This window comes from Nasonia vitripennis, chromosome 2 (assembly GCF_009193385.2).
Source record: "Nasonia vitripennis strain AsymCx chromosome 2, Nvit_psr_1.1, whole genome shotgun sequence".
In the NCBI taxonomy this organism is placed as follows: Eukaryota; Metazoa; Arthropoda; class Insecta; order Hymenoptera; family Pteromalidae; genus Nasonia; species Nasonia vitripennis.
In genome coordinates, this window is record NC_045758.1 from 21519760 (window position 1) to 21532212 (window position 12453).

At 45.4% G+C, this 12453-nt stretch overlaps 1 protein-coding gene and 2 non-coding genes across 7 annotated transcripts in view; 2 read left to right on the forward strand and 1 right to left on the reverse strand.

The window, feature by feature from the left end:
- LOC100678183 (telomerase-binding protein EST1A) overlaps positions 1-12453 on the reverse strand; it is a 133414-nt gene that overhangs the window by 58449 nt on the left and 62512 nt on the right. The window lies entirely within an intron of this gene.
- On the forward strand, positions 3822-3894 carry TRNAA-AGC. Its single transcript has one exon. It is a non-coding gene; the product is annotated as a tRNA-Ala (tRNA).
- Positions 5217-5289, forward strand: TRNAA-AGC. Its single transcript has one exon. It is a non-coding gene; the product is annotated as a tRNA-Ala (tRNA).

Sequence of the window (12453 nt, forward strand, 5' to 3'; positions counted from 1 at the left end):
GCCGAGCGGCGAATTCGCGAACGTGACTCACGAGCCAATTTCGCCAGTTCCTTCTGCAAGGGTGTCGATGCGCGCGGCACTCTTTCTCCGTGTCCTGGAAAAAGTTCAGAAGAACTAGCCGGACGAGCGAGGCGTACGTGAAGGCAGCTCTCGTAACTGCGAAACTACAAACACGAGTAGAAGAGGTAGAAGCCAAACCGAATCGAAGTTCCGCAAATTGCGTAAACGATTTATCGGCCGGGTGTATACTCTGAATGTTTGCCGACTACTCTAAACCTGTTACGCTTTATCTCTCCTTTGCAAACTACTGTCAGAAGGTGCGGGAATATTAGATCCGATATTACTCGATTCTGTCTCATCCGCATTTGAAAGTTAAACAGTCAATTTAAACCAGAGACGAGGGCCACTCGAACGTTAAGCTCTCGGTAAATTGCATCTCATCGCGAGCAGAGACCTAGTGTCATATAACCTTTGATTCGCTTCGGGGTAATTTTTATACGGCGGATCTCTCTCCCGCGTGACGATCCATTATGAGAAAATTCTGGCCGCGTATTAATCTCTCCCTTAATGCAACTGCCGGCGTTGCCCCTGGCAGGACTCCAGGTATTTAATGGCTCGCTACTGAATAATCCATCGAATCCCAAAAGCGGACGCGGGTGCGCTAACGGTAGGGGATGAGGTGGAGGAGGTGAAGGATGAACAAGGGTGACTGCAGCGCAAGGAGCAGTCCATTTCGCAGGCAACAGACAGGCAATCTGCATGGCTAATAATCCCTCGACTCTGGCGCACTTCTATCTCCATCTCGACAGCGCTGCGTCGATGCTGCTTTCGAGTATTCGTACCCGACGCACTCTCGGGATATAATAGAGAGAAGGCGATAAGGCTCGAGAGTGCGGGGGTACCGTTAAGCAAAAGTGAATATAAAACGTGTGGCATAATAGAGACGCACGCGCGCACGGTTTAAGCAGCCGTAAAAAGCTGCCCCGCGCGTGCGCCTGACGCTCGCCAATTACGGGCCTGTACCTCGTGCGGTCACACCTGCGCGTGTGTGTCTGTCAGCTGTGTACGGGTTTGGAGGGAAATTGCCCAGAAATGGACGCGCGACGGGAAACGCTCTAGCGGGTGATTTTATAGATCTCGGTTTCGCCGGTTCGCGTTATTTTAGTGGCCGAGGGAGGTGATGTAGTGCCGTTGTTAGCAGTGACTAACTCAGCGGACCCGAAGCTGGGAATTGCGGGCTTGGGATGAGTCAGAGAGCTGCATTATCTATAAATCGAATGCTTTATTCTGTGGTTGCGATATTTGTGGCCTGAGACTTCCACGTGGGAATATAGCTTTATCCCTGCGCGCGCAATCAAGGACCAACGGTATATTCGTGCGTAGTTGAAAATTTAATTACGTCGCGCTCACCATAAAATGTTCCATCACTTTCTATAAATAAGTTTGGTTTCGCATAAAATCCGAGATCAGAAACGTACGCGCGTAGTGTCAGCGGTGCGCGCAGTACTACCGGAATATAACGTATCTCTCACGCGTTTTTCACAGCCTCGAGGCTTTAAACCCGAGATGTATGTTCAGCTGGAAGCTAGTTCTAACATAAGCTTCGAATTATTACTCGGAGCCCACTTAACTGCCCAGTTCAGCTTGACGCTAAATTTGTCTTCCCTCTCGCGAATGTCCGGCACGAGCGCCGCGAGAGACATATATTTTTGCTTCATATTTCAAATTCGCATGCGCCGCGCGCGTCCGGAATGCGAATGCGTTATTAATGGCTATACTACCACAGCGAGAGAGCAAGAGCATAGCTGCTTCATTGCGCCTCCCCCTCGCGAGCAGGCGTGTACTGTCTTTAGGGAGGCGCTGCTGTACACTATATACAGCGCAGAGAACGCAGATCAAGTCCTTCTGCCGGGCATTCATAGTCATTATCCGCGCGTCTCCCTGCTGCAAGTTATATTTTAATGCTCGTAAAGAGCTGCTCTCTCTCTTTCTCTCTCTTTCTCTCTCTCTCTCTCTCTCTCTCTCTCTCTCTCTCTCTCTCTCTCTCTCTCTCTCTCTCTCTCTCTCTCTCTCTCTCTCTCTCTCTCTCTCTCTCTCTCTCTCTCTCTCTCTCTCTCTCTCTCTCTCTCTCTCGCTTTCTGTTGTTTGTGCCCGCAGGTGAGCTGCCAGCCTGAGCGCGCAAACATAAAGGAACGAAATGCGTGTCACACTCTGTTCGACCGCGCGCGAGCAGACGAAAAAAACGCCCCATTCAATGCGGGACAGCGTGTGTCGCGAATTTTTCCGGGGAAAAACGGCCTCCTGCACTTTTGGAGTAATTTATTAGCGCGCTCGCGTATTAATCTTATTATTCTGAAACGAGAGTTTTATTATGCTCATATTTAAGAGGAGACGACGACGATTCCTGCGCCGCACTGCAGTGACGCTTCAAAGGAGCGGATACCTCGCGGGCCTTAAGTGATTTAAGCGGACGCGACCGAGAGGGGATCGCTGCCCTTCTTCACCTTTCTCAACGGGACTTATTTATCTGGATAAACGAAAGTACGAACTTAAAATAGAATTTGTTTAATCACGGCTACTTGTCCGTAGGGATCGCGAATGTTTCTTTCGATTATTTATGCTCTCCTCGCTATTGCTCAGGAAGATCATAATTCACGCGTTTAAGGCTCTGGAGTTTAGTGCCTATATATGGAATCGTTGTCCTAATTTATTCAACATTTCCCTAGAGAAGATCAGCAAGAAGTTAGGACTTCCGATAAAATGTAGACTATAATGATACCGATAATAACCGAACCGAGATTCGGAAAAGTGTTTCTCAATGTACTACCCTAAAAATCCAATGCCTGGACGGTAGTTTACGTCGCGGCAGTTGGAAAAGTAGAAAAAGTTCTCGATAATTTATGGGGCAATTTTCTCAAGTGCAGCGAAAGAGAGCTACTACACTAGCTTCCTTCGGGAATACTCTCGGCCGATCCGGCTGAATAAACGCGCGATATACCTATATGAATTCATGGGCGCGCGAGCGCAGAAAAGCAAATTCGCTACGCGAGCGCGTGTCCGAGTCGATTAATCAATGCTGATAAACTCATGAGTGGGGGAAGATCGTCTTGCACTCGCGCCGATCGAGAATGATTAGCGGATCGATTTCCCTCTCCGAGGCTTACCCGCGTGATGGATATGGCTCGCAACGACGCTTAGATATTATGCGCGAGACTGCAAAGGGGAGAGAGATACGATCGCTGATGCGATATTGGATGTGCTGCAGTGGGAACCCGCTGCTTCCGAGAACGACTTCATTTGGATAATTGCTATTCACGATTATGCTAATTGGTTCGGACTCGTGGCTGTATTGTGCGTAGACGCGCGCTTTGTTGCAGTAAAGAGAGAGAGAGAGAGAGAGAGAGAGAGAGAGAGAGAGAGAGAGAGAGAGAGAGTGGGTATTAGTACTTTATATGCGGAAAAATATCGTTGTTTCAGGAACACGCGAGTTTGAGGTTCAATGCTTTGTACCGCTAGCTGATTACAAACGCCGCGCGACAATGCGCGTAGCACTTATAGCTCTATAACTGTAAATGACGTTATTGTTATGCAAGAGAATATTAAAATACTGATTGTGTTTGCCTAGCGTGGAGTCGGTGCTGAAAGTAGAAAAACCCGTACTAATGTTAAAAAGGAAACTTTGCGAGCGCGCTGTTCACACTGGCGCGTATGTGGACTACTGAGCTCGTACGTGATGTATGAGGGGCCTCTCACTTTCACGCTCACCAAAAGCAGTCCTCGATTCTGATTGAAAAAACCGGATCAAGTGCGTTGTTATTAACGGGGGCGTAGCTCAGATGGTAGAGCGCTCGCTTAGCATGTGAGAGGTACCGGGATCGATACCCGGCGCCTCCAACCTTTTTGCTATTGTTTTGGGCTCAATTTATTGATAGACATGGAAGTATAATTTTGTAAAATTATTGGGTGTTTTTTTATGTTAGACCAAATATTCTTACCGTATATCTTGCAGATAATTCAATGTAATATTAAATATAAAGTTCTGTTTACTTATGATAAAATCATAGTCTGGTGGCTCGCCATGCTCGGAATTAACTACTTAAGGGGACACATTACTTTTGAACCGTGAAAAAAAGGTTCACGAGGGAAAATTACAAAATAATGAATAATTTGATATTGTTTTTAGTGATACTTGGTAATAAAACCTACAAATTTACACTCGGTGAAATATTTAGGGAATTTTTCCACTATCCGTAGGATTTGAAGTAAACGAGTGGTTCTTTTGGGCTGATATTTTAGGGGGACACTTTGGACACTTGTAGATTTAGTATGAATGCAAGAATTTTTATCTGAATCTTTAGAAAATATTTTATACGCAAAAATGTTGCAAAATAAGCGGAAAAAAAGAAAAAATCCAGTATTTTCTATTCATTCAAATTAAAATCACATCACAATCACATTTTGCACAGCAAAATAAAGGTCTGGTGAATATTTATCACTCTCAAAAAGTAACATTAGATACCTCTTACTATTAGAAGAAATTTATTGAAAGTGAGTCAAATCAGCTTCCTTGTGAAACTTAGTATTAATAATTTGAACGAACAAAATTGTTTTACATTTTTGTATGGTTCTTCTATCGCGAAGCATTATTTGTGCGGCTTTTAAAACAAATTCTACTTCTTTAGTTAATAAAAAGCCTAAAAAGCCCTCATTTTGACAAGTTATGTATTGAAGAAACTTAAATTATGATATTTTTATAATTGTCCTCAATCCGTATGTAAACATTTATACCCTAATTGATCGAACAATGTAAAGCAATTATCAAATACATAGAATGTTTAAATTGTTTATTAGATGATTCTATTTTATTTTGAACAAAAATCAAATCATTTAAGTCAGCGCATATTGTTGCAGCTACTACAGATTCCAAATTATATTGTTTTCATTATGCTTTATGATTTAACTAATAAATTTTACTTTAAAGTTCATAGGGAAAAAATAATTTTATTTTTATCAATAGCTATTGCTTATATAGAATAGCATATTGAAAATAAATCCAAGATCGAGTATAGCAGGCTACTGTATAGTATCGGAGTAAAGAACGCACAGCATTACATACGCACACTTCCAAGCCTGAAAGACCAGCGTTTCACTTTCACCAAAAGTGGTCCTTGATGTTTGTTCAAGAAATCAGATAAAGTGCATCATATGTCTTAAAAGGGGGCGTAGCTCAGATGGTAGAGCGCTCGCTTAGCATGCGAGAGGTACCGGGATCGATACCCGGCGCCTCCAAAATTCTTTTTAAACTTTTGAGCAATAATTATAAATAATTTTTAAGCTTCCCTCCAGAGTCAATAAATTAACCTAAATCTTTTTTGCCACAACTAGCACTTTCTGGGGTTAGCAATTAAAGCATAAGAACGTATCAGATACGATAACGAACAGCCAATCAAAGAATGAATAAGATGATGGTCATGTCTTTTTTAGAATAGAGAATTGGAACGTTCTTTAAATACCGTATTAAATTACTGTGCAAAAGATCAATTTTTGAGGTTATAGAATGGTTTTATTTTGGTCACAAAACTGATTAGTATTAGCCCACGGTTCTATATTTCGTGGCTACTTTTGGTCCCTGCCGGAACTCAGTCTTCTACAAGTATTTTCGGCTGCCGAATCCGAATTTCAAGGTTTCTCGACCGAAAATGTGCGAGACATAAGAAGCTCTGAACAAATCAATTGTTTGAAAGACCGCATTAATTTAAATCTTTACGACATTTTCAACTGTTTGCTTTTATTCCATGCATATTCACTTCATTTTGATTAAATAATTTTACGCAAAAACAAAATTTGCCTCCACAAGCACGATCAACTTGCTGCAAATCTATTTAATCTCGATCTGAGTAGCAAAAATGCACGTGACGAAACTTCACTTACTTGTTGCGTTATACGCTGCTCGTAAACAAAGTGAAAAAAATTCAACTCCGGATGTCTCCCGCTCGCGCCATCGCCAACGAAATGAAAATAGCTTACGACAGAGCAAACACAAGCAACGCGCGTCGTAATTCCATCCAGCCAGCGCGCGCGAGAGAGAAGGGGACAGTGGCGGCGGCGTTAGCGGTGCGCTGAGAAAAAACTCGCGGAGAAAAGTCTCCGAGGTGAAGTAAGTATTAAAACGAGAATAAAATAAGGGAAAAGGAGCATCGGAGTGGTGGCTCTTGCGCTGGAAAGATGGCGCGTACTGCACGCGCTATTCTTAGCTAGGTGAATTACGACTTGTTTTGAAGCGCTGCTGCAGAGCTCTTGGTTTATCTCTCGTCCCTCGTGCGCGCGCGAGCCGCGAAAAGCAAGAAACAAGTGGTCGCATCGCGCCGATTGCCGAACGCGTACTCTCTGCTCTTTCGCTCTCGCGCGCGCGCAAGATTTCCGGTGCTCCTCTTGGGAGGCCTCTCGCGCAGCCCTACAGATTGCCGCAGCCGCGAGAGGGAAAGAGAATATTAAAAGCGAGCTTATAGTAGCCGGCATCTGCGTATGTACACGCAGCCTAAAGTATCATTATACAGACATTCGGAATCATCGGCGCGCGCGTTTCCGGCAGGTGCATTATACGCGCTGCTGTTCTCCTCCTGGGGGCAGCTCTCGCGAGAGAAGTGAGTCTCCGTATACTTAGCCCTTGAGGAAGAAATCGAAAAGCACCAGTGACACGCGGGGAGGAAAATGCTGTTCCATTTCCTCATACTCTGCGCGCCCCAAGACACGAGCCGCATCTCCTCCTTCTTCTTCTTCTTCCAGCGCGCCTAATGGCCTGTGAGCTTCGCGATCTCTTTTTCTACTTTTTCGACTTTTTCTCCTGCGATGGATTTACTCGAACCACGAACCGATGCGCGCGACTGAACAAACGTGGTATTTGAACTGAAACGCCGCGCTTGCGATTCGCGTAATACAATGTTGCGCTCTGCTATTATGCCCGTGTATATTTTGCCTTATGGCATTGCCAACACTTGGATTTTAATTCGCGGAGTGCGCGCGGTGCGGATATTTAATTTGACGGCGATTTCATTGGAAGATTATTGATTCCGAAATTACCGAGAGCACCAGAAACATCTCTCTGCTGCCGTGAATCGCAGTGGTAATTTTAGATTCAGAAGAAACTCTCGTAAACGCATTAGTTATACGCTGCTCGGACAGTCTGTTGAAGCAGCGAAGCTTATACCGTTGCGTCCATATTATACCAAAGGAATTCCACACGGTCGCGCGTATAATGAAATGTCGCCAGCACCGTAAATCACCGCGCAAATTGTTTCAAATATTCAATTTACACTTGTGAGATTCTTCGACGAACGAATTAATAAAGATCAGCGTGTCTAATGGCTCTGTCACGCTTCGAGCTCCATGACTTCCGTCACGGCTCTCATATTCCGATAAATCAATTCATCCCACTCGGAACCATCATCGGTAATAAATCTAATCCTTCTACACGCATCCATCACTGCATTAGCCGAAGAAAGCTATACGCACCGAGCGCGAGAGGAATACTAACGCTGCCCCCTGCGTCGCGCCGAGACATTAAAACCTTTCGGAAACTTTTTATGCACCTCCGCGAACAGTTAGAGACTCGGGTCCGGATTTAATAAAACACGTTTGTCAGCGAAACGCACGAGAAAAGTCAGACGGAAAAAAGATTACACGCGATACACGCGGAATTTTTGCAACAGCAGCAGCAGCAGGCTGCAGGAAAGCCCGTAAATCATGCGAGCGAAGCCCATGACGATACAAACACGCGCGCTCGTACACGCATATAAAGGATATACGCATAGGCGCTCGGCTTCGGGAGAATTTACGGCGACACAGCCGCGCGCTATTAGCTGAACCCACGGCGGCGGCGACTTAACGGCCGCTGCATCGCGCCTGGCTGATTTATGAATTTTTCCCGCCGCCGCAGAGCCGAGCTTCGTCGTATATCGATCGATTAACCTATAGCGTCGTTTTACGATCGCGACGACAGTTCCCAAGCAGCCGCGCGAGGGCTGCGGTTTTCGTGGGAGATGAAGGGCTCGTTCGGAGAACTTGTTTTCGCAGCATTAGCAATATTGCTTCGGATGTACTTACGAAAACACTCGCCATGACTGATTCTCAGATCGCATGGGAAAAAGCGTCTTACCTGAAACAAAAAGAAATTCGCAATTAATAACTCAGCAATAACGAAGTGGGCACTTTTTTCGCTCGTAATTATGATTTATTACTCGGTATACGCAAGACTTAAACTGTCGATTCTCACGCAAAAAGACGACGCAATAATTAACGACAGGAAACGCGTGCACGAGTCTTGAAAAATAAATAAACTTTATATAGCGGCAAAAATACACACTGCGCGGCGCATCCTGCCAACGCGTCTTCTGAAAAATGCATCGTCACTCCCCGACGAGGTGGATATGCGACACATCCGATCTCGCATTCGCGGAGGATCCTCACTAATGCAAGCGCGAGACAGCCGCGCTTGATGCTCTCTTTCGCGGGCGTAAAATCGATAGAGGTCGTCTGGCGGGCGACATGACTGATTGATCAGAGCATTTGCGGAGCGGGTGTGTGTGCGCGCGCGCGAAGCGTATTATCCCCCCTGTCCCTGAACTTGACATCGAGACTCCACATGCACAGCCGCGCAATCCGTTCACGCAATCTCGAACGTGTGTAGGTATACACGGCGTATACAAGAGCGAGGTTATCGAGAGGCGAATGTCTTCCTGCTGCCGTATAGCGTTGCGCGCCGCGCTATCGTGTCTCGGGGGACCGGTCTTCTCTCTCGCTCGAGATTTATCGAAAACGCCGCGCGAGCAAATGACCTCGTTATGCATACATTACGCGGGACACTGAGAAAAGAGCGGATTTCCACGGGATTATGCAGATTCGCGAGCTTTCAGAGTATGAGATAGTCGCGCCGACCGCTAACTCATTTCCCCCGTGGGCTGTTTATGTTAAGGGCTTATTCGATGAAAAGCTTGGGCAATTAATTAGCCGCCGCGAGAGATGCCTATTATGAGAGAATGCCGTGTGAGCTATTTTTAGGTACACGGGGAATGCGGTTCGATATAATGTCGAAGACGCGACGAGAAAAACGCCATATATAATACGCTAAAGAGGATTATCGCGGAATTTAATCAACTATGTCTCTGCGCTATTGTGTCCTCGTAAATCCGCGGCGATTCATCCGATAAAAAAAACTCGTCGGCTTGTAAAGCGCCGTCGATCTCAAAAACTGAGCGCGCGATGGCAACAGTCAATAACACGTATAAATAAACTGCCCCGCTGAAAATAGCTCTTTCTCTCCGCGGCCTGCGCGAGAGTAAGAGCCAGAATGCAAAACGAGCCTAAGACTCTCGGCGCGCGCGCGTAATCGTTCTTGACAAACGCGAAAAAAAGCTGCCCACTCTCGCGCGCACAGCAAGAGAGAGCAATAAAAAAGGAGGAGAAAGAAAAAACAGCAACGAGAAGCTGCGTTCGCTGCACGGCAGTAGCGCGCTACTCGCGCGTGAGCAAGAAAGGAACAGTTCCCTCATACGCGCATTCGTTCGCCTATGTAAGCACGTAAGTGGCAAGAAAATTATGATTCCCCAATAAGAAGCTGTGCGCGCGCGCGAGCTACCTGCTGTAGCGGCACAGGTGTGCGCGCGCATTCTGAAATGTAAACTGGTGCTCGTAGAGGCGTGAGTAAGGGACTCATGCTCCGGCTTCCCCCTCTCCGCCGTTGACGCACTTTTCCGTTCGTTCACCCGAGCGACCTTCGCAAGGTCACTGCCAGGGTAAAAACGTCCAGATGGTGAGAGAGAGAGAGAGAGAGAGAGAGAGAGAGAGAGAGAGAGAGAGAGAGAGAGAAGACTTGACCGGTATATAGCTACTGCAGTCGGGCGGGAGAGGGGGAATGTAAAAACGAAGGAACAAAAGAAGAGGTATATATAGGGGGATCGAGGGGTGCTAATCAACGCCACTGGCGTCATGCTCTGGAGAACGCGCTATATCCGAGAGAAAGAGAACAATGTATGTAAAGGAGGCACGAGGAGTGTGCGCGGACAAGAAAGGGAAATGGCTATACTGTAGCCACAAAGAAACAATGAGAGCTGCGGACGAGGGAACAAAAAGGATTTTATTAAGGTATTAATTAATTCGTTAAAATGACTAAGACTCCCTTTCTCTCTCTCTCTCTCTCTCTCTCTCTCTCTCTCTCTCTCTCTCTCTCTCGCGGCCTTCCAGACGTATAGTGTAAGCCAAACCAAAAGAGAATAGACAATTATAAGGAAAGAGCATCTTGGGCTTTGTAATCCTGGCTTATAATCGTTCGAGCGACCAAAGTTTATAGTTACCGCGGAGCTTGTTATCCACTCGTCTTGTTTGTGGATTGTAATCAAGTGCTCTCGTGGTCACATTGTCAACAGCTTATATAAGTACCTGAATTGACAAATTAATAAGCATCTGTAGCTAGCATGAGTGGTCCAAGCTGGCTTGACAAGACTGTTTTGGCATCTACATCTACACACTCGCCACGCCGATACTGCTTAAGAGAATACGAAAGCGCTTGTGCGCCATCTATCTCGTCACATAGAATTATCCCCGGCTGCCTTGAACAAGTTCAACGTCGAATCACTTCCGCTTGAATCAATTAAGGTACACATGACTTTTACTTGCAATTTTGATCTCACAATGCAATCATACTGCTAAGCAATATACGCTTGTTCTATTCTAAACGCGTTGAGTAAAAATTAAAATACGAAAAGTGCGTCCAGGCCTTCTTCTATAAAGATACTACACGTCGATAAAAAAAATTGAGTCTCAGTTGTTAATAGCAGTGGTTACAATTAGGCTAGTTATTTATCCAAACGTTAAAATGTATAAAAACTGAATGTATAAGTATTATTATTACTGCTATTTCAGCTTCAGTACGAACCCATTAAAGGTTATCGCTTCGAAGATAGATATACGAAAACCAAGAACGTGAAATTCCCAACGTTTCAGAACGTACGAGGACGAAATAAGGAAACTTGCGTTGAAAATAACATCACAGTTCGAGGAATAGGAGACGGTGGTAAACAAGCTTTTGAACTAAAGCCAAACTGACAGGGGTAATAATAAAAAAAACGCAGCGTGTTCAGCGAAGAAGTGAAACGCGCTCGAAAACACGATTTTATAAGTTCTATACTCGATTCCTCCGAGTTTGACATGCTTCCTTCCATTAGTCCTTCCTCACTGCGAACGACGCTGAATTGGAGCTCGAAAAAATCTTACGTTCGGACACAAACAGCTATAAATAGCCGCATACCATCGAGGAATCTCGGGCACTCGCATGTACACAGGGGGATTACGCCCGGCGTGTTTTCGCGAAGCGAGAAGTAAGGCTTTATGAACGCAATCGCGGAAAGGGAACTTGTTTCTGCTCACTCGTCGCGATAAGATGACATTGCACCGGCGAGGTGCATACCTTTACCTGGCCGGGTTAAAAATAACGCCTCGGCGGATATTTATAGCGAACCGCGCGAGTTACGTGGGCCCTCTCTCGTGCGAGCTTGCTCCGGAAAGGAGCGAGAAAAAAGGACGAATATAAGCACGCTTTAATGCGCCTGCAGCGGGGAATGAGAGGAACACACGGAGATCTCTTCGCGAGTGCATTAACTCCGGAGCTGTTGCTGCTGCAGAATACGAGCCTCGGCTCTGTGGTGCGCGCGGCTACTGCTATTGCGCACTCGCGACTGCTCTCGTAGTCCTTTTGCCGCTGAAGCTTCGTTGAGGTTTTCCCTTTTTTTGGCTCGCGGCTTGAGTGGCGCACGCTTTAGCTCTCGCGGCCGTAAAGCAGATTGATCGTTTTGTTGTTTTCGCGTTGGGGGAGAGATGTTTTTATACGAAACCGCTGGCTTTTCTTTTCGAGTTCGTCAAGCGTTTTCATTGACGATTCATTGCGCGTTTCCGTACGTTTAGTGAAAGCGGCGGTTGTGCTGGAAAAAAAGTAGCTCGTTTATTTATGCATATAGATTCAAAGATTAAGCAAATGCTATTTTAGCGGTTCGCAAAAACAACTTATCCAAACTAACCAAAAAGTAGCACTTAATACTGTTGAATTTGTTTACACTTTCAAAAGATTAAAATTTGTCAAAATCATGGGCTTGAAAATATTCATCTCCACAAGGCTTGAATAGCGAATAAAAGTGAATTCATTGATCAACAATTTTTTTAAGAGTCTTTGAGGAGTGTTTACGATCAACGACGCATTAAATTAAAGAACGCGCACGGAATTGCTAATTTTCAGTAGCAGAACAAGAAAGTCAATCTCGGCACGCTAAAGCATGCAGGAAATGTCGAGAAAAACCTAATGGATGTAAAACACTAAGAGGATGCGATAAAGTACATTCGACGGCACTAGAAAACGAGGCAAAAACCTCCAGCAATTGAAGAAAACAACGGAAAACGAAATAGAGA